The sequence below is a fragment of the Hydra vulgaris genome, chromosome 09 (genome assembly GCF_038396675.1).
Source record: "Hydra vulgaris chromosome 09, alternate assembly HydraT2T_AEP".
In the NCBI taxonomy this organism is placed as follows: Eukaryota; Metazoa; Cnidaria; class Hydrozoa; order Anthoathecata; family Hydridae; genus Hydra; species Hydra vulgaris.
This window is the reverse complement of record NC_088928.1, coordinates 64,646,547-64,670,224: the sequence shown is the minus strand read 5'-3', so window position 1 is coordinate 64,670,224 and position 23,678 is coordinate 64,646,547. Positions and strand designations below refer to the sequence as shown.

At 28.2% G+C, this 23,678-nt stretch overlaps 1 long non-coding RNA gene across 1 annotated transcript; it reads left to right on the top strand.

The window, feature by feature from the left end:
• The first annotated feature begins 1,719 nt into the window (after positions 1–1,719).
• On the top strand, positions 1,720–23,432 carry LOC136084940 (uncharacterized). The gene is made up of 6 exons (XR_010640955.1): positions 1,720–1,805; positions 7,842–7,902; positions 18,386–18,433; positions 18,581–18,750; positions 22,506–22,665; positions 23,105–23,432. It is a non-coding gene; the product is annotated as an uncharacterized LOC136084940 (long non-coding RNA).
• Positions 23,433–23,678: the final 246 nt, after the last annotated feature.

Sequence of the window (23,678 nt, the reverse complement as noted above, 5' to 3'; positions counted from 1 at the left end):
GAAAAAAATTGCTTTTCACCTCATTGCTTTAATAAGCGTTTCGGGCTTTGCCAGTAATTGTAAAATATATTCTTTCTCTGATGGTATTGAGATATTTTTAATTGAGTATTGCAAGTTTAATTTCTCCATCTTGTGGACGAATTCAAGTAGAGTGCTCGACTGGTGGAGCGTTTATATCGTTAATTTTGTAATATATGGCTGATGATTGCCGTTAGGCATGAAACTGAAAGTTCCATAATAAAAGTTTTTTCTTTATCGTTTTTAATTATAATTATAAATCGCTCTGTTTTGAAATTTATATATAATCAAAATAAATTTCCTAAATATTGAGCACTTTTCAACGAACAAGAGTTTTGTATTATTTTAATACAACACTAAATCAAACGATATGTAAATATATATATATATATATATATATATATATATATATATATATATATATATATATATATATTCAAGTAGATAAAATAATTTTTTTACTATTCTCATCTAAATTTATATCTGTTGGTAAATTTTAAGTTTCATTGAATAATTTTTTAGTGTTCTAAAGTTATGACCATATAAATTTCCAATCCCTCAATTTAAGGGGAGGAGGGGGGTATTCAAGTTCAAACTTTGTGCGGTCAAAATTTTTGAACGCTGAAGTATAATACTATGAAACTTAAAATTTATCGACAAATATAAATTTATATAAGATTAGTAAAAAAATATTTTATTGTCTTGTTGCTCTTACGTTTGGGGCAGGTGTTGCAAAAATTTTGGGGCTTTTTTATTCTCAGCCTCCATCAAATTTAGTTTTACTTAAATTTGATGGAGGCTGAGAGTTTTACTTTATCATCAAAATAAGTTTTACTTAAAAACAATAACAATAATAATAAAAATAAAAATACCAATAATAATAAAACAGTAGTAATAACAATAATAAAACAATACATTGATTTAACTTTTTTTATATACCCAACTTAACTGCCTATTTAATAAAATAAACTTATTTAAAACAAAATGCAACTGCATTTAACTAATGGCATCGGCTAATGTTAATTTAAAAAAAAAAAGGATGGCAGAAGAACTTTGACGAGACAAATGAGTTGATGATTGGGTTCAATTATGCGCTTTAAATGTGAAACCTTCTTTAAAGTTTAAATTTATTCATAACCAATTAGATATTTTTAAAAGGTTTAATGACCTTAGCAGCTGTATTTCTTTTGATCCGTTAAATTTATCTGAAGAAAATAAAGATTTATTTAGAAGCTTATGTGAAATTTACAGTAGCGACAAAGATGCTAATAAAAGACGCATTTTTATTTTTAATTGAGAAACAGATTACACCATGCATTTCTAATCTGTCTATACTCTACAAAACCTAATTGAATCTTTATGTTTTACGTGCTAATGATGAGATAATAATGTTTCAGTAGACTAAAGACTATCGAAAATTATTTGCGATCAACAATGACATAGAGTTCCCCTGCGACCCTCAGGGTAAATTTTGGTTTAGTCCAAATTTTTTTGCTGGCTATTATTATTAGGTTTGAAAATGATGTTCTAGACTATTTTTAAAATCAAAACTAACTGCTAAGCATAAAAATTCCTGATTTATTGCTTTAAATATCTTTGAAAAAAGTGACGTCATTTACGTAATTATTTTTATTAAGTATTTAAAGTTAATCATAAAAAAAAATCATTTGCATGATCAGTTTTACCGTTGACAGCAAATTAGGTTTTTAATTTGTGCTGGAAGATTTTTGCATTTGTAGGAAATAGTCAAGTTATCCATATGAAGTTCAAAACCTGACAAATAAAAAGTGAGAGATATTTTATCAGATAAAATTTTTCTTTTAATAAAAAGTTTTAAATTATTAAAAACTTTTTGGTAATTTTTTGTTTTGTCTAAAATTTTCTATATTTTCAAAAATTTACTGGAATATTTATTTGAAATATATTTAGTGCGTTCATTTGTTCCTTACTGGAACAAATGAACGCACTAAATATATTTCAAATAAATATTTTTCAAAAAATACTTTTCATGTTTAAATATAAACTAAGTCTGGTTCCAGAACATTTTGCAACAAACTATTTGAAAACAATATAAATAAATCTAAAACAAGAGCAACAGGCAACTTTAAAATACCTTTCGAAACAACAAGACTCTTAAAATTCTCAATAACATATCGTGGTCCCAATTTATTTAACAAATTAGTTTCCAGAAACGAATCACTATTAAATATTATTATTATTTTGTATTTAACTTTTTATCAGGTTTACTCAAAGTCAAAAGTTTAAATGATAACTTTATAAAAAAAACGACGTGTGAGTGATACAAGAATTACCCTACCTTGATCCTAACCATCCTTTTCTAGCGTAACATCCCTTTTTATATATATATATATATATATATATATATATATATATATATATATATATATATATATATATATATATTTATAAAAAAAATATATATATATATATATATATATGTATATGTGTATATATATATATATATATATATATATATATTATATATAAAATATATATATATAAAATATATATATATATATATATATATATATATATATATTCAATTTTATATTGACGAAAGTTAAAATTCCTTGCCAGATTTTTAAATTTCATCAGAAAATAATTTTTTGTTGTGAGCATTTAAAGCTATTTGTTGGAGTTTTCTTACCAACAATTGAATTTTTGATAAAATTTTAAATCCTACAAATAATTTCTATTTAGTTTAAGATATAAAAAGAGTCATTCCATGCCAAATGGACCAAAATTTTAGGATTTTAACATAGACCCCCTCAAATTTTGATGAAACTTATTAGGTTTGTTAATATCAATGAGAAAAGCAATTCCTGAAAATTTCAGCGTAAAATCTTATGTGGTTCATAAGGTGCAGTCATTTGAAATTTCTGATTTTTCCAAAAATAAAAACTTAAGTAGCAAAAACATGTCTTGTTCATACTTTGATGCTCTATATTTTAAAAACAAAGTTTCAGAAAACCTTCTAGCTTTTTTTATTGTATACAACTCTTGACTTACTTTAATAAAACTTTGACATTGAATTCTCAAATGTCACATTTTTTCCATAATGGCTACCTAAAATAGCTAAAAAATTGTTTGCAAATATAAAATGTTGATTTTTGATGAGTCAATATACAAAATCTGCAATTTAAGAAGTGAAAAGACATATTTTTTTAGTTTCTATGTATGGTAGGCTTCCAAATTTTTTAAAATTTACTGATAAGATACAAATCAGTAAAAAATTATAGACTTCTAAAAATGGCTGCAGCTAAATCTTAGGAAAATGTGCCTTCACTTCAAACCACCGGTAACCAAGGACCAACACTGGTTTTAATTTTTTTTTTTCTTCTAATTTGATAGACTTTATTTCAGTGATTTCAGAAAAAAAAATAGTGGGTACTATGGGGAAGTTACAAAATCAAAACAATGGAAATTGCCCAAAATGCATTAAAAACAATAAAAACAAAGTTATTTTTGTACTTTAGTTTGTGTTATATATTCTAATACAAAGTATGTATGAATTTAAAAGTATTTCACAATAAGTACTAGAAATAAGTTTTTAATTAAGCTTGAATTAAACTCAGTTTTTAAATAGCCCTAGGTCCTACCTGCCCCCTCCCCCCCCCCCTATCCCAAGCATTTACTTTTTAACATGCACATTTTTGTCTAGAACTTAGAAAGAAATATGTCTGATGTATGAAGTCTCTATATACACAAACAAAGAATTCAACATACACATTTAAAAGCTGTGACATAAAAAACAAGCAAATTATTGAGTTTTCTTTTTATATCTTTATATATCTTTATATCTTTTTATAACTTTTTTTTTATTTACAAATTTTATCAATTCCTATATATTTATTGTGCCAAAACTTATAGAAACCTTAGTTTCAAAACTTGTTTTTAAATAAATCTTTTTAGGTATTAATAAAAAGTAAATGGCAAGTGCATTGCTAGATCTAACTCAATGTTCCAATGGAAAAGCATTAAATTATAGTTGTCATGAAGTAAAATTTACCAAAATCAAAAAAATTAAAGGTTTTGAGGAATTAACAAAAAAAGATCAAGAACTTGTACACTTGCGGAGTAAAGTCAATCATATTCAAACTATTTGTAATCACCATGAAAAGGTCTACTTGGATAGATTTGAGACTTTGTATGATGGAAGCTTTTGTTGTGATCCATTCAGCAAACACAAAGTTAAATTAAAAAGTTTTTAAAAAAAATTTGACATATATAAATCATAATTTAATTAATTTTTTAAAAGATAATGGCTTCTTTAATGTTTTATCATTGTGTTACCATTTAGAATCTATCAGAGTAATCAGTTTGGATGTTGCGAAGGAGTTTGATTTAATACCTGGTCATAAGCTTTATACAGAATGTCAAAAAATGCTGTATTTAAGAAATAACAAAGAAGATTATGGAAGCGATTCATGTCAACATAAAGATAATGATTTTAATGAGATTAACATTTTAAAAGAAAACTTTGATTCAAGCATTAATAGCGTTGGTTGTTCACCTTTAAAACTAGTAGCTCATAAAGACAGGGTCAGCTATGCAAAAAGAAAAATGAACAAAATCCATACTGCAACCCAAAAGAAAATAGCAACTGTTTTGGGAGTTTCTCCAGCTTTAATTAAGGATGAACCAAAAACAAAAGAGCTGTGTTGCGAAAGTAAACAAGACTTGGATTCATTAATGGAATTAGTTAAAGCAAAATTTGAAGTTTCTTTGAAATCAGAAAAACTTAAATTACTGACTTTGGTTCCTGAGAGTTGGAGCATTAATTATGCACGAAACTATTTTTCTGCTTTCCTTAGAATGATAAAAGCTGCAAGGAATTTGAAACAAATGTGTGGCATAATGGCAGAACTATCTAAAAAAGAAGGAAAATCTATTAGTGATAAAGTAAAAAATCAAGTTCATGAATTTTAAAAATCAGATGAATACTCTCGAATGTGTCCAGGTATGAAACAGTATGTCTCAATCCAAGTTAATGGTAAAAGACAACATTTTCAAAAAAGACTTCTATTAGTTAATATAAAAGAACTTTATTTAGAGTTCATTAAAATTTCAGTTGACGCCAAGATTGGGTTTTCTAAGTTCTGTGAACTTAGACCTAAGTGGTGTATTCCTATTGGAGGTGCTTCAGGTCTCCATTTAGTATGTGTTTGTGAGTACCACAAAAATGCAAAACTTTTAGCATTAAAAATACCAGATATTTAAGACTATAAAGACCTCTTGACATTAGTTGCATGTGACTTAACAAATCGAGATTGTATGCTGCACAGTTGCGATAACTGTCCAGATACCAACACACTTAAAAAGTATCTTACTGCTTTATTTGATAAGCACAGCTTGGTAGAAATCACCTTAAATCAGTGGCAAAAAACCAACAAAAAACATGATATAGTTACACTAACTCTTCCAGTATATGATTTTATTGAAAAAGCTTGTCAACAAATAGACCAATTAAGAGATCATTATTATATAGCCAAAAATCAAGCAGCATATTTGCAGCATCTAAAAATAACATTACCAAGTAATCATATTTTAGCATAACTTGACTTCGCTGAAAATTACAGTTTTTTAATTGAAGATGCAGTACAAGGTTTCCATTGGAATAACAGTCAAACGACATCCTTTTGTTATTTACTATATGGAAGAAAGTATGATAAAATGTAAAATTGTTTGTATTATTTCAGATCATTTGCAACACAATACAAACTCAGTTCATTGTTTCATTTATGAAGTAATAAATCATTTAAAAGAGTTGATGCCTTACTTTAACCACTGCATTTATTTTAGTGATGGTGCAGGTTCACAATATAAAAATTATAAAAGCATCTAATTTATGTTACCATGAACTAGATCATAAAGTATCTGCAGAATGGCATTTTTTTGCCACATCACATGAAAAGAGTGCTTGTGATGGCGTTGGGGGCTCTGTCAAAAGACTTGTAGCTAGGGCCAGTTTACAATCACTAACAGATCCTATCAATTCACCATAGTTTTTTAGCAAAAATTTATTAGAAAGATGCAATGTTTATTGATTGTTTATTAGATAATATTTTTTATTACACAATCAACTTGTGCATTGTGTTGACAAATCAAATAACTTATATAAGTTATTATATTAACTTGGTATAAGTTGTAATCTAAATTTGAACATGATAATGAATAAGTCAAATTAATGGGGAGGGGTGGAATAGTGAGTGTATTGGAAAAATATTACAAAATTTATGGCCATGGTATTAAATATTGGGTAAATTAGACTAGAAAGTCTTTTTTTTCATTTTAACCTAATAGGCTACTTATAAGTTTTATATATAGTCTTTTTACTGTCTGACATTTAAAACTAAATTTCACAGTTTTTATATGTGTATGTTTAGTGGTGTGTTTGGGTATTATAGCACTTCATACATGAGAGATAAAACCAGACACACCGTGTTATAAAAAGTGTCCAATTACAAATTTTTTTGATTTTGGTAAATTTTACTTCATGACAACTATAATTTAATGCTTTTCCAATGGAACATTGAGTTAGATCTAGCAATGCACTTGCCATTCACTTTTTATTAATACCTAAAAAGATTTATTTAAAAACAAGTTTTGAAACTAAGGTTTCTATAAGTTTTGGCACAATAAATATATAGGAATTGATAAAATTTGTAAATAAAAAAAAAGATATAAAAAGATATATAAAGATATAAAAAGAAAACTCAATAATTTGCTTGTTTTTTATGTCACAGCTTTTAAATGTGTATGTTGAATTCTTTGTTTGTGTATATAGAGACTTCATACATCAGACATATTTCTTTCTAAGTTCTAGACAAAAATGTGCATGTTAAAAAGTAAATGCTTGGGATAGGGGGGGGGGAGGGGGCAGGTAGGAGCTAGGGCTATTTAAAAACTGAGTTTAATTCAAGCTTAATTAAAAACTTATTTCTAGTACTTATTGTGAAATACTTTTAAATTCATACATACTTTGTATTAGAATATATAACACAAACTAAAGTACAACAATAACTTTGTTTTTATTGTTTTTAATGCATTTTGGGCAATTTCCATTGTTTTGATTTTGTAACTTCCCCATAGTACCCAAAAAATATGTCTTTTCACTTCTTAAATTGCAGATTTTGTATATTGACTCATCAAAAATCAACATTTTATATTTGCAAATAATTTTTTAGCTATTTTAGGTAGTCATTATGGAAAAAATGTGACATTTGAGAATTCAATGTCAAAGTTTTATTAAAGTAAGTCAATAGTTGTATACAATAAAAAAAGCTAGAAGGTTTTCTGAAATTTTGTTTTTAAAATATAGAGCATCAAAGTATGAACAAGACATGTTTTTGCTACTTAAGTTTTTATTTTTGGAAAAATCAGAAATTTCAAACGACTACACCTTATGAACCACATAAGATTTTATGCTGAAATTTTCAGGAATTGCTTTTCTCATTGATATTAACAAACCTAATAAGTTTCATCAAAATCTGAGGGGGTCCATGTTGGACCTTGGTCCAGTTGGCATGGAATGACTCAATAGCTAATTTTATTTTATTACAAATGGGGGCAAGGATTTAAATTTTTCCACATTTTTTATAACATTTGTTCATAAGATATAAATTAGCTTTTTTAAAGTTTTTTTATATATAAACTATTTTAAATAAAATTTTTTGTAAATTTGTTTACTTTTACTTACTTTTAATTGCTTTATTTTCGACTTGATTTTCTACATAAAAAATGCTTTGTTTTTATTCTCTTTTTTTTATTTTATATAACTTGCTAATGTTTATTATCTATAGATACCTGCTAATATTTACCCTCTTCATGTTTCTCTTGATAATGGATGTCTAAGTATAGAATGTAAGTTATTATTTTCAACTACTCTCTTATTATGATTAGTATTTCATTAGTTGTTTTATTATTTTTTTATTACTTTTCTGCATGTTTATCAGAAAATAAAGAAAAATTCCTCAAAGGTGTAATGTATTTATACCATGGCCTACTATAATGACAAGCCGTGTAAACATACAGCTTTAAAAAAACTGTAATTTTTCAAAAAGTCTTTTTTCATGGAAGCATTTGCTTTTCTTTTTTTGTTTTTAATAATTAATGAGTTGTTAATATAACTATAGTTATAAAATAAGGTTGTTATAATTATAATTATAAAATATTCGGTTATATATATAATATATAATTATAGTATATAATATATAATTATAAATTAAAAGTTCTTAATTAAATTTAAAACGTCATTAATAAAGTCACTAAAATAAAAAATTTTATTTTAAATCCAAGTCATATCATTAGATATAAAATGTATCTTTAACTGGATTATCTTCTACTGCCATCAATGTAAACCTAAGATGTTTTAGTTTTTTTAGACAAATTGCTTTCATTAACCAGAAGATTATGAAACACATTAAACAAAATGTCATCTTGTTTTACATACTTACATTTGTCACAAAAATGGTTTGATAAAACTTTTAAATCATTAGCAGTGATACCAGTATTCAAACAAAGTTTAGTTTTTTTATTGTCAACTTTTTTGTAATATTTGCTAAGCATTTATAAAATAGGTACCACCTGATCCTTCAAAAGTCAAAGTCTTCCAAATGCTTTTCCAATAGGGTCACTAGTAAAATGTGACAGACTTACTTATGACTTGTCGTTAGTAAATGTTTTACAAGTTCAACTATTTCATGACATTGATGGAAAAAAGCACAAGAAGTATCTTATATTAAATTTTTTTATTTTATGACTTTGTTTTTCAAGAGGCATTTTTTCGACCATCAGCCAAATTTATAGGAAAGTTTAAACGTTTATCATTGTTTGATGAAAAAACAGCACAATTTTTATCCTTAGTAAAAGTATCTTCATAAATTCCTTCAACATTAACAATTTTAAAAATTCATCCATCTATAAAAACTGTGTTGTCAACATTTTTTATAGATTAGTTTTTAAAGCAGTTACAGTCTCATCACAAATTATCCAAAACAATTGACACATTTTGACGTTTAATTAGTTTAGGATAAATTGCAGTTTCAATTAAAAAATAAAGTTCTTCTGTATTTTTTTTCTTTTTTTTTTTTTTTTTTTTTTTTTTTTAAAAATATTAAATTCCAAAAAGGCTGCAAGCAGCCACTAATTAAAGTTGGAAGTTACTGTAAGAGAAAAGATGAAGATTGTAGAGCAAGATAACGATTGACGGACGATTTAAAAGATTGCAAATTATACGAATCAGGAAAGCATGATGAAGGAAGCGAATTCCAAAGAGCTGATGTTCGAGGAAAAAAACTAGACGAATAAGCGTTTTTGGAGCACTTAGGAACAGTCACAGAAAAAGGATGACACTTAATTGAATGACGAGTAACACGAGAATGAATTTTAGTAGATGGCACAAGAGACGCTAGCTCTTTAGAGCAGTGTCCATTATAGTATTTGTAGAAAAGAGAAAGAGAAGCAACATTACGACGATGTGATAATGGTTGGAGGTTGGCTGCAAGAGCAGGTCCAACTATGTTTACAATGCGTTTTTGCACCTTGTCTAAAAGAGAAAGGGCATCATCAGAAGATCCGCCCCAGATATGGCAACAGTATTCCATACAAGGCCGGATTTGAGATTTATAGAGATAGAGAATAGAATCCGAAGTAAGAAAGTGACGAGCTCAATAAAGAGATGCAACCTTAGCAGATGCTAATTTTGCAACCGATTTGATATATGGTTTCCAAGAAAGATTGGAAGTAAGAGTTAATCCTAGAAGATGAAGAGTGGGTGACTCATCGAGTACATCACCGTTCATAAATATAGGAAGATCTAAATTATTGCGATAACGATTGGCTGAAAAAAATTGAGTTTTATCTGAATTAAAGTTCACCAGCCACTGTGAGCCCCATGCTGTAGCAGAAGTGAGATCCTTTTCAAGCTCAAATGCCCCCTCCAAGCAATCAGAGGGTGTTGGTTTCTTATCACGACAAGAATAAATGGTAGTATCATCAGCAAACAATGCCACCTTAGATGTGAGAATATCTGGAAGATCGTTAATGTAAATTAAAAAGAGTATAGGGCCAAGGATAGAACCTTGAGGAACCCCTGAAGTTACAGAATAAGAAGAAGAGTGTTGTCCATCGAGGACAACTTTTATGCTACGATTGAAAAGGAAGGATTCAATGATCTTAAAGATGTTGCTGGATACACCATAAGAAGAAAGCTTATGGAGAAGACCAGCATGCCAAACTTTATCAAATGCTTTTGAAATGTCAAGAGCGATGGCCTTAACCTCTCCACCTTCATCTAATGCACGATAAAACCTGTCAGTTATTACTGTTAGCAAATCAGCTGTAGAACGAGAAGATCGAAATCCATATTGATGGTCAGAAAGTAAGTTATTAGATTCAAGATGAGAAATTAAGTGTTTGTTAATTAAAGATTCAAAAACCTTGCTTATGATAGGAAGAAGACTTATGGGACAGTAGTTAGACGAATCGGATCGCTCTCCAGAATTTTTGAAGATAGGGATAACAGATGCGGCTTTCCAGCAGGCTGGAAAATAAGACTCTGATAAGCACTTGTTGAATAGTTTTGAGAGTATAGACGACAGCTCCGGAGAACACTTCTGCAAGACAATAACAGGTATGTTGTCTGGGCCACAAGCTGTAGAAGAGTCTAAGCAGGAAATCACTTTAGATACAGATGCTGGAGTGATATGAATGTCAAGCAATGGATCAACCTGTTTGTTGGCAATATCAGGTAGAACGCAATTAGTGGAATCAAGAGATGATATTGATGAAAAGTTTTTAGCAAACAGTTCGGCTTTGTCTTTAGGTGAGGTGACAAAGTCTGAACCATACAAGAGAGGTGGAATTATAGATTTGCCCTTATTATTGATATTATTAAAGATTCTCCAGAAGTCACGAGAGCCTAATTTTTGAGATGAGATACGAGATTTCATGACCTGAGAATAGCGGGTTTTGGCGTTAGACAAAACCTTTTTACAGTTGTTTCTAGCAGTAATAAACAGACGTCTGTTTTCTGGAGAATTGTTTTGCTGATAAATATGGAAGTAACGGTTTCGATTGGCAATCGCAGCAGCACAGTGTGAGGAAAACCATGGAGGAGAGTGAGGCTTGACCTGGAATCGTCGAGAGGGAATAAAAGATTCCATGCCAGCTTGAATCCACGAAGTTATGTAAGAAGCACATTTGTCGACAGGAAGTTGAAAGATTTCTACCCAAGGGCCATCACGAAGAAAGTCACGGAAAGAATCCCAGTCAGCTTTACTGTAGTTGAAAGAGGTTTGGTAATAGGGGGATTCAGGTGATGAAGAAGAATGAGATATTAGTTTTAGAGAGATCAAACTGTGATCAGAAGAACCTAAGGGTGAATGCGGAGAAACTGAGCACTGACTAGGATCAGAAACAAGACATAAGTCGAGTAGAGAAGGTAAATGATTAGGGTTGTCAGGAAAGCGAGTTGGAAAGTTGACTATTTGAGTTAGGGATTGAGAAAGGTAAAAGTTGTGGGCTTTAATGCCTGCAGAGTCACTGACACTAGAGCCAAGCCATTCAGAGTGGTGAGCATTAAAGTCACCGACAACAACTATATTAGCTGATGGATAAAGAGAGAGGGCTTGGTCAATATGATCAGAAATAACATCAAAAAGAGTGCAGTCTTGAGATGAAGGAGAGCGATATAGAACAAAGAGAAAGGCAATAGAGTGAAGTGGTGCTAAACAAAAGCACATGAAAGAATAGTCTGTGGATTCAAACCTAGTTTCACGACAAACAGGTGAATTCTTATGAATGTAAATGCCCAGGCCAAGCATGTGACTATTGGAGTCTTTACGAATCAGAGGAAGATAACCATCAACACTAAGATCACAAGATGAGACAGCCGAACTCAAATTAGTCTCACAAAGAGCAAGTAGGTCTGGTGAACTTTGCAAGAGATAAGACTCAACAGAAGAAAAGTTACTTCGAAGACCACGAATATTAGTGAATGATAGGTTTAGAGAACTTGGTGATGATGATGGTTTTTTGTGTTTTATAGTTTTTGGTACTTTATTCATTTTTAAATTAGATTGAAGAACTTGACTCAAAGCATAGATAGTACTCAGAACACCGTTTAATAGCCCAAGCAATTGCCTCATTACTACTAATTAACCCTAAGCCGTAACAAAGGGCTCCAAATGTGGCCTCCGCAATGCACACCAAAAGTACAAACAGGGACACCATCCATGCGCAACATGGCACTGTTAGTACTTTGATATTTTTCAGCTGTTGATGGAATCAGCCTCTCTGAGAGCTACCACAGAGTTCGGGAAACCTGACTACCAGCCGGCCTCAGAACCATAAAACTGAGTTTTAAAGCTGTACCCTCATAAGGAGATAATAGAATGAGTTGCTTAGTCATAAAAACAGTGACACAAGCAAACCCATGCATTGAGTCAAGAAGATCCAGCATTCAACATCCTAAACTGGAAACAATGTATTAAAAATACATCTGTGCCAGCCTAATAGATGAAGAAGGGGTGCGAGGCTGGTCAACAGATAGAATCTGTTTACCCCTTAAGTCTTTGCCTAGGAGGCCTTCTACAAGACAGTAGCTGGGTGCATTTAACATCTGCCCAAGATGAGTATTTTTATCGAGACACCATCTCTAGCCTTTACTCAACCAAGAGCCCCAAGGCAGGGGGTGTTTTAAATCGGAGTTGGCATCTCCTAGCCTTTGCCTAAATAGGCGTATCCTACAAGGCAGCAGGACATGAAGCAGATTGTACTGGGTTACATTACATATCATTTATCATTACATATCATTTTGCCAAATATGTATAATATTTGTTCATTGATATTAAGAAAAGCTTTCATTGCCTAAAAAAAACAGCATCTTTTAAGATAAAATTCGCATCCAATAAACAAAGAATATTGTTAAAGAGCAAGGAAAGGTTGACAGAACACTTGAAAACTTAAAGGTTTTAAGTCTTTTGTCAAGTTTTTAATTTCAATGGTTTGAAATTCTCTCAGTGTGAGAGAATTTCAAACCATTTAAGTGCAGGGAAAAATTATATGAAATATAGTTAAATAACTATATTAAAAAAACCATATAAAAACTCTTCAGAGCATGAAGTGACAGATACAGTAGAAGGATGCAACATTGTCAAAGTCAAGTCATGTGAGAATGAGTTTTGGTTGATGTAACTAGAGATGCTCTTTTGAGCAGCAACCATTATATTATTTGTAGAAATAATAAAGAGATGCATATATATATATATATATATATATATATATATATATATATATATATATATATATATATATATATATATATATATATATATATATATATATATATATATATAATAAAGGGAATTTCTTTTGGAAGCAGAGGATAGTAGCCATCAACACTGAGATCAGAAAATAAATTTAATGAAAATGAATTTATCTTATATAGTGCAAGTAAGTCTTGGAAATTTTGAAAAAGATAAATTAACAAAAATATTTATAACATAAATTGAAACAATTTGGAAGTTTAATAAATTAAAACAACTTGTGTGTATTTTTTTGTGCCACTAAATTTGGAAAAACCTAAATACCAGGTAGCACCAGAAACATTAAACCAACACTGGAAATAATTATTTTAAGGTTGCTGATCAATACTGATCGGCTGAAGTCAATTATTAAAAAAATCATTATTTAAGATTAATCTTTTAGTAAAACATTTATTTTTATATTTTGCTTTTAATTCGCAATAAACCTTATCACTTTTCTGTATAGCCTTTTTAGCATATCGTTTTGAATCACCCAAATCGAAATTTTTTGAACAAAAAACTTCCACCTATTTGATGTTTTTAATTATAACTTTCTTTCATTAAGTTTTACTTTTAACTCTGATCTGTATCCGGAGAATACAGCGGCTCTACGTAACTGATTTCTTATTAAATGAAAAATTGTCGAACAATTTTTTTCCCGCCACCTGTCATATTTTTCCTGCCACCAATTTATTATAATGATCATTTTATACTTTCTATTTAATTTTATTACTTAAAACACATTGTTTTGGCATTTAATGATCTCAAACTTTTGAGATCTTAATAACATTTCAAGCAAAATTAAATTGTTTAAACTGCTTAAATTGTTTTTATGTTCTCCAGTTTTACCCACTGATCAAAAGCCTGCATTATTGTTTATTTAGACTTTAAAGAATAATATTTCTAGTTATTATATCAAATTCATTTAATTCAAAAAAATTCATTTATAAAAAATTCATTTAACATTTAATAAACTTTTGAAGGAAAGTGAGAAAAAATCTGTTTTGATCTCAAACTGTGTTTATTCCAGTAATCAAAACATACAGTATTTTTTATCATTCAGTATTTTTGCCTATGAGTTATTGCATGCTAAGTGGACCAAGGTCCAACATGGACCACCTCAGATATAAATTGGTGGGTTGGTTTATATCAATGAGAAAAGCAGTACCTGAAATTTCAGCATAAAGCTGAAATTTCCAGCTTTTGTGGTTTATGAGATATCGCCATTTGAAATTTCTGTTTTATCCAAAAATATAAACTTCAGTAGGAAAAACATGTTTTGTTCATACTTTGAAGCTCTATATTTTAAAAACAAAATTTCAAAAAACCTTCTAGTTTTTTATTGTATGCAACTCTAGACTATAATAAAACTTTGACATTGAATTTTTGAATGTCTCCTTTTATACATAATGGCTACCTTAAAGTTTGTTAGCAAATATAAAAAGTTGAATTTTGATAGGTCAATAAACAAAACCTCCAATTTAAAAAGTAAAAAGACATATTTTTGTTAGTTTTTATAAAAGATAGGCTTCCAAATTTCCATATTTGTAAATAACTAAAAGATGCTTTGTTGCAAGACTGTTGTTCCTATGGAAACCTTGTACTGCATCTCAATATTCAACAAAATCTAAATATAAAATATGATTGGTTGGTAATTTTATTTTCAGATACTGCAAATAAGTGGCTTGATTTTTGGCTATATAGTGATAGTCTCTAAATTGGTCTATTTGTTGACAAGTTTTTTTAATAAAATCATCTACTGGAAGAGTGTCTGTGACTATATCATGTTTTTTGTTGGCTTTTTGCAACTGATTAAAGGATTAACCGATTAAACTGATTTTTCCATGCTGTGTTTATCTAACAAAGTAGTAATTTTTAGTAACAAATTAGTAACTTCCAATGATGCTCTTTTTTTTTTAGACAAGATACAAAAACAGATTGCAAACATAAATGGACATGCCTTGCAGCCAACCAGCCAACCTCCAAACCTGCTTTCCTGATTGATATATTTTGCAATCTTTTAAGTTGTCTGTCAATTGTTATCTTGCTCTATAAACTTCATCTATTTTTTTCCAGTAACTTTTAACTCTAATAGTCGTTGCTTGCAGCCTTGTTGGAAGTAAAGATGTTGAAAAAAAAAAAAAAAATTAAAATTATTATTACAATATATTAAAATATACATTAAATTATACTAACAATTCTATAGTCTTATTAGTATATGTTTTGTTTTGTTTTCAAAAAAATCCTGAAGGGGGAGGGAGAAGTTACCTAATTTTTTTTTCTACCTTTTTTTTGTCCAGGGCATAGCACTTAACTAGCCTAAACAACAAATATGTTGAAAGGAGGTGCAAAATTAAATAGTTTTCAACACCAAGCAAATTCAAAGTAACTGCTGTCCAGTTCACTTAAAAATTATAAGTATAGTATATTGTTGTTTGCAAAGAAACACTGCATAAATCATTTTTTATTTTTTATTTTTTTAGTATAGGTTGGTTTGGTGCTTAACCATCCATATCGCCTTAACTAGTCATTAAATAAATATTGATATTCTATTCAAAAAATGTTTACAAAATATGAATTTTTAAAATTCAAAAATCCTTTAAAAAATTTTGTTTTTAAATATTTAATAAAATTTTAAAAATATATTTTTTTTTAAACTTTGATGAATGCAAAAAGCAGAATTTTCTGATATTTTTAATACTCCTCTTGAAAACTACAAGGGACATTATTGAATTTATTTTAATAACAAATTCTTTCAAATTTTAATTTTAATTTTATTTTTTTATTAGATCTGAGGTAGTGTATATTAAACTTTTTTTTTTTTTTTTTTTTTTTTGGGGGGGGGGGGGGGGTGGGGGAATTTCATTTTAATTCAATAAAAAAAAAATCTATAATCTATAATAATATTTTAAAAAGAATTAGATAAATAACTCATTAATTGAGAATATGAAGTCCTGATAATGCTATTTTTAAGTTCCTCTAGCAAAAATTCTTGGACGTTTTATACATTATTACAACTGACAGAACAACGTATTATTTTAATAAAATTTTTTGCAGTTGTCACTTATTTAATGTGGATTGCAAATGTTGAAAAAATAATGATATAAGTGTTTTTTTGATTTGATTAAAAGCATCAAATACACATACCAGGTGAATGAAGTTTATTGTTTAGTTAAACTAAAAAAGTAATTATAAATAAGTTAATCATATAAATAAAGTAAAAGAGTTTTATGGTGTTGCTGGAGATAAACCTTTTTTAGCAACTTCTTTGTAAATTGTTTTTCAAAACCAATGGTTCGAAACCTTGCTCTTAAACCACAAAAATGTGGTTTAAGAGCAAGTTTTTTTTTTTTTGTTGTTGTTGTTGTTATTCACCTCCTCAAGGCCAAGAAGGCTACTACAGATGAGGAGTCTACTTAATAGTGGTTAAGGTTTTAAACCATTCCAACATTAAAACATTTAAAAAAAAAACATCCAAACCATTAGGTTTTAAACCAATCCAACAGAATGCTCAGTTATTCTTGAAATCTCTCTATATAACTCAATGAAGTCTTGACTAAAATTAATAGCACGTTTTGCACTGTGATGTAGAAGATCAAGAAGATCAGTGACAAATTGTTAACATCGTTTATAATCTGGAAATAAATCCTAGTCCCAACTGGTTTTCAGCCCTTCTATCTCGTTATATTTTTAACAAATCAAAGAAAAACCAATTATGGAATAGAAAAATCTAATTATGTAATTAGTTTACAGATAAACATTAATTAGCTATGCACATAGCCACAAATCTTTCATTTAAATACCAACGGTGTTTTTTGTGTTTTTAAAGTGTCTTTGACACATATTTCATGAATCAGCTTTTTTTATTGCACAGATACTATATTCACAAACTACTCATTTGTGGCTGAAGAAGATGTTATGTTAATAAAAAACTCCCTGTGACATTAATCTAGCATGGTATGTGAAGCCATTTTAAATCTAGCATGGTATGTGAAGCCATTGGAAATATTAACTTAATCTTATCTTAACTTGTTCCTAATTGTTTTTGCCTTAAAATACTTTCCTTAGAAATTGAATTACCGTCAATGCTTTACCAACTGTTATTTATAACATAAATTTTGCAATCAGTGCAGCCAAACCTATTCCAAATCATAATTCAGTCGGAGCTAAATGTTTCTTAATACTTTTTTTTAAATAAAATTAAGAACAACAGACTTTTTAAATTTTCTAAAAGGCTGGTGACTATGTCTATTTTATTATCTCCATTATGGTAAGTGTCTAAACATTTTATTGTCTCCTCAAATTTTTCACTAACCAACATTTGTTTGTTTCCTAATGGATCATTTTTAATAGAGGAGGATACATTCTCCTCTTTAAAAAACAACACTTTTGCCTAAATAGTTTTGTGTTTGTTCAAATTCTTTTTATTCCTTTTTAAATCAAAAATCTTGTTTCTAAATGGCAAATTAAAAGTAAAAGAATTCATTAAAGATTTTGTAACTAAAAAGATTTATACATTGATATTTTCTTAATAGAAATTTATTACTATATTATTTTTATATTATATTAAATTTATTATTATATTATAAAGTCAATTTAAATTTGGACTGAATTGTAAATTTACAAACATTTTACTATAATATAGTAAACATCTAATATGTTAGTCAGTATTTTCTTAACCTGATAAAGGACATAGTAAATTTTTTTTCCATGAGACAACCTCCAATTTTAATACATTAAGCGATAAAAAAAATTTACATTAAGTAAAATTTATAGTAGAAATGTTTGAAACACATAGCACAATCTTTGTTATAAAGTTTTTTTAATAAGCAATTGTGTTATGGGTTATATGCTATGTGTTATATATTTATTTTCAATTTTTTTTCCAACATGAAAAATTTCACAGTGAAATATTTTTTTGCAATACAAGTAAAAGTTCATCTATTGCCACTATGTCATTTCCAAAAATGTTCATAAATGTACATATTATATACATATACATAAATACTTACATAATCATTGTTTATTTTGATTGATAGGCAATATATGGCTTTGCGATTGTAAAAAACACCCCAACGACACTTGAGGTAATTAATAGCAGAATTTCAATATAATTTTAATTTCTAATAATTTTTTATTTTTCTTGTTAAACAATTTTTTTTTTAAGGATTTTATTTAGATAAAATAGTTTTTTTTTAATTCTGTTATTTATATATTCTGTTTATATTTTTTAGTCTGTTAGAACTATTAGTAATCTTATTGGGTATCCACTTAAGACTTTTTATGGTGATGTATGGCTAACAACAAACAGATCAGAAGAAGATATAGATCATGCTGACTTAGCATATTCAAATGTTGCTCTTCCATGTCATACTGATGGAACATATTTTTTAGATTCACCTGGGTAACATCATTATTTTTGATCTGTTATCACAACAATAGTCTCGCGTTATTATAACAAATTTCATTGTTGTAATAAAGAGTTATTTTTTAATTATAACAAGTTATATTACAGTAGATTTCAAAAAAATCGACTACTTGTTTTTCAAAACATTTATTTTTCAAAAAATTAATTTTAAAAACATTAATTGTTGAAAACAAATAAAGTGCCAAAAGTTAATTATAGACAAATAATTTTTTTATGCTGTCCAAAAAAAATAGGTTAAGTTTTTAAGATTCAAAGGATCGAGGAAAAACCGTAAAAACATTTAAAATAGCTGGTTGCATCCAGTCAAAATTTTTGATGTTTATGCAGCTTAACCAGGTTTGACCAGGTTATGATTGGTTAAAACTATGCATCGATTAAAGTAACTAAACTAATACATAACAAGCCTTTGTTAAGATCAATGATATAAGATATCAAAGTTTATGACACCTTCACAGACAACTTAACTAAGTGTTTTTTTTTCAAAACTCTCAGCAAAATGGCAGCAAGTAACTATTTAACTTTAAAATTAAGAAGGAGTTAGTGAGAAAAAGTTAGTTAGAAAACTGTCAATTGTATGGAGTTAGAAAAACATGATGAGAGCAATTTCTAAAAATAAATTTTTTAATGAATTAAGAGCATGAAGGGAAAGATTGAGTTTTGGTTGATGGAACAAGAGATAATAGGTTACTCAAGCAGAGAAGTAGTATTTGTAAAAAAGTTGATGACGTGCAACCTTACAATGATAGGAGAGAGCCTAAAGCTTAATAGTAGTTAGAGCAGAAATCCATTTTCATGTTTTCTCCATCTTTTCTAAATTAGAAAAGGGCATTATTAGATGTTTAAGCTTAAATATGACAGCAGTCCTATATACAAGGACAAATAATAATTTAATTTTTCAAAGCAAGAACTTATAGATTGTGACAATCTTATCTAGTTGATACAAAAATGATGGTATGCTTTTGTTTATCAATAATGTTTTTAATACTAGATTGATTTCTATTGTTTTTAATACTAGATTGGTTACCAATTTTATACCACAATTTTTATACTATATTGTTTAAGTAATTACTGTTGTTTCAATAAAAATTTAGATTATTTCAATATTTATTATTATTGTTATTATTATTATAAAACAATTAGCTTCTCAGAAGATTCATTAACCACAAATGGTTACTGATTCTGATCTGAGACAAGGCCATCTCAAACAGGCTGCGACAGCTCATTTTCTGTAAAATTAACGAAGGCCCACTTTTTTACTGTTAAATTATTTTGTATCCTTGCTTTAGTAAACAAACTTCAGAAACAAATAAAGAGCTTTATGAGGGCAAAATATTTTGATTAAATTTCGAAAGCAAATATTGTAGGAAATTTTTTTACATCTATAAATAAGTTAATTACAATAAAGATTTAAATTATTTAATTTAAGTATTAGAGTTTAGCTAAAAATGACTAAATCTCATTTTTAAAACTATATGTTAATTTTAGCTGTTTAACACTTGTAACAAATAATAAATTTTTTGATAAAAATAAACAAATATATTAACTTTATTTTATTAAAATTATTTTGACTCTTTTGACTCAAAGTATTTTGTTTTGAAGTTGAAAGTTTTGCCTGTTTTATTAAACATTCCTTCCCAAAATCTTCAAAGTGTTTTTTACAATTATTGTTTAAAAAAATGTTTGCCAAAATGCAGGAAACCTTTTTAACACTTCAAGCAAGCAATTGAAATTTACTATTGCAGTTAATAAAAATGTCAATTAATCCTCTCTTGCACAGCAATGGTGAAACGTTATTCACAAGTGCCACTTCAAATATAAAAAAACAATAAATAACAAAGTAGACTAAATTGCATGTAATTCTGGAAGCTTGTAAGCAATAAAACCTGCAATATATAATGCCCTTATTTGCATTTATTTGGCAACTGATCCTCACAATTTTCACATATTGACATATCAAACTCCACATCAAGTTCACAGTTATCACAGTGGTGGTGATCAAGAGGAAATATTGTAAAATCTGCTTGCTCGTCTAGCAACATTCTAGTTTTGTCGATTCTAAATTTTTTGAATAACATTTCGCACAGTTATCAGATATGTGCCACCTAACCCTTGCTGATATTTCCCAAACTGTTTTTCAAGTGCATCTGATTGCATATGTCCTAACAATACATAAGATACACAGCAATTCAACAAATACTTGGCACTGCTTGCTAATCTTTTAGAAGTTTTTTGCAAAGCACTCGGGGTATCCATTGTTAACTTTTTCTCTCTTGATTTTGAATTTATGCATTTCAAGTTTTCAGCAAAATAAGAAATATAGTTTTCTAAGAAATCTTTTTCTTTAATTGATGTTTTATTCTAATTTTCTAATTTTTATTTTAATTAATTTTGTCTAAACATTAAGATTAGCTATATTAGTTAAAAAGAACATGATATCCTTCAAAAAATTGTTTTACCACATGATATCCTTCAAAAAATTGTTTTACCTTAGTTCTTTAGCTGGCTGTATCAGTTTCTTGTTGGACTAAGTTAATCTTGATTGAATCCTTTTTAAATTTATAATCTCAAGATTGATTTTTCAAGGATTCTACTGATATTTGTAAAGGCACTTGTAGCAAGTGATACATGCTGATATTTGTAAAGATATTTGTAGCAAATTTACTTTTTTTTTTATCCTTAATTTTATACTTTTCTGAGAACTTAAAATCTGTTCTTTAACTTTAATTGAGGTTTGAAGTTTTTTCTAATATTTTTGTATCTAAAATTTTATTTCCGTATATGTGTTTCTTTCCCTTTCCGATGATTGAAAGGCAAGTTTAACACATTTTTTTATGGGGGGAACGCGACTTGGAAAACTTACTACTGCTTCTTGTTCAGGTTCTCCCATGTAAACTTGTTAGTTTGCAAATTTTGCAGTGACAGTGACTGACAAATTGTTGCAATGACAAATTGCCGGTTAAAGCCTTAACATTGTTTACCCGTTAAATAAAATATTTGCCAGATTTCAAAATAGAGCCCAGTCTATTATTAAATCTAGAAAGTATCTACCTAGTGGGCATTAGACGTCCTAAGATGTCCGAAGAATGTCAAAGGGACGTCCAATGGACGTGTTAGGACGCCCAATGCCCACTGGGTAGGTTTTTTTGAGTGATATTGTTTCCACATTTATGTATTTATTTTCACATATGTCAAATGGATTTTTAGTTTTGAACAATGAATTTTCTCTTTCTCTTTTAAACATTTAATAGTCTTGATGTTTTGTGTGCACAAAAATGGCAAATCTTTTTTCTGTTTGTTTTATGATCACATTTTTTTTTTGAAAATTATTTTATATATATATCTATTATTAAACTTTTTAAAGTAGAAAATGATTTTTTTTAAATGCCTAAGTTATGTGAAGCAAAAGTTCGTTATTTGGCCCCTATGGGCCCCTGAAAACATAAATATTTTGATAAAAGGAATTTTGTTATGTCAATGAAATATCACGCCTAAAATCTACACATTGTAACAAATCCAACAATGTATAACAATATCTGGGGTCAAATCACAAAACTAAGTGGTTGTGTGTTTCATTTAAAATAATTATCATTAGTTGATTTTGATGTTTTCTTTACAAAACTATAAATTGAAAATCTGAGGAAAGTTATGCATTTTTATAATAAATGATGGAGATCGTGATGTTTTGTGTTTTTAGAATAAATAATAGAGGTCATGATGTTTTTTGTTTTTAGAATAAATGGAGATCGTGATGTTTTATATTGCTTATCATTTGATGAAATTGAAAAATTTTATAATCATTGCATAGCTTTTTTGGATATCATATATAGCAAGGAACAAGAGTTTCGACCTTAAACTAACTTCTGGAAATTTATTAATTGTCAACAACTGGAGGTTTATTTTTATAAATAAAGTTTATTTGCATATTTTAATTTTTTCAACATTTATATCATAATGTTCCTAATGATGCATATATATTAATAAACATCCCAGCCGGCACTAAAATGAACTTTTAGAATCTAAAATGTTAACACCTTTTAGACGTCTAAATTCAAATAACTATAAGACATCTAATTGTATTTATCTTTGAGACAACAAATAATAGCTGCCTTAAGCCGTCTAAAAGAAGACTACTATTAGATGTCTTATATTTATCTGAATTTTGACCTCTAAAAGGTGTTAACGTTTGAGATGCGAAAAAAAAACGTCTAAAAGACGTGTTTGTGCCGGCTGGGATTAATCTACTTTTCTTGTGCAATCTTCTATTGCAATATATTATTTTGGTCTTTTTCTATTTTTTTCTATAATTTTAAGAGATCGTGAATTATTTTAGAGTTCTTCATGGACGCACATCATTTACTGGAAAACGTAGTTTGAGTGGTTGCTATATCAACATGGATGACTACTTAAGTACAATTCGTGTCTTACGCGAAAATTTACGCGGAATACCTTCTAAGTAAAAAAAATAAAAAGTTTAAATATTGTTACTAATTGAAAATATATTTTTACTTTGCTCATATTTTGAATACTTGAACAATTTAGTAAGTTATAAACATTAAATAATGATCCGATAAATTTTTTTATTAAGATATTTTTAAAATCTTTATTATGTTTTTAAGTAATTTTAACATCAAAATATTTGTGCATTGGTTCCAAGAAAAGTTCTATTAGAGTTTTTTCTTTTATTCGTTTTTGGCGATCATTTTAATAAATTTTTGTTGTAATGTAATATATTAAAGAAAAATATAATAGAAAAATAATTCGGCAAATTCGATGGAAAATTAATAACTTGGTGGTGATGGAAAATAACTCGGTGTTAAATTGTCTGTAGTTTTGACACAAAGTTGAAAATGCTAAAAAAAATTTATTTCGTTTTTTATTTTTAATATTCATACATGCCGAATAAT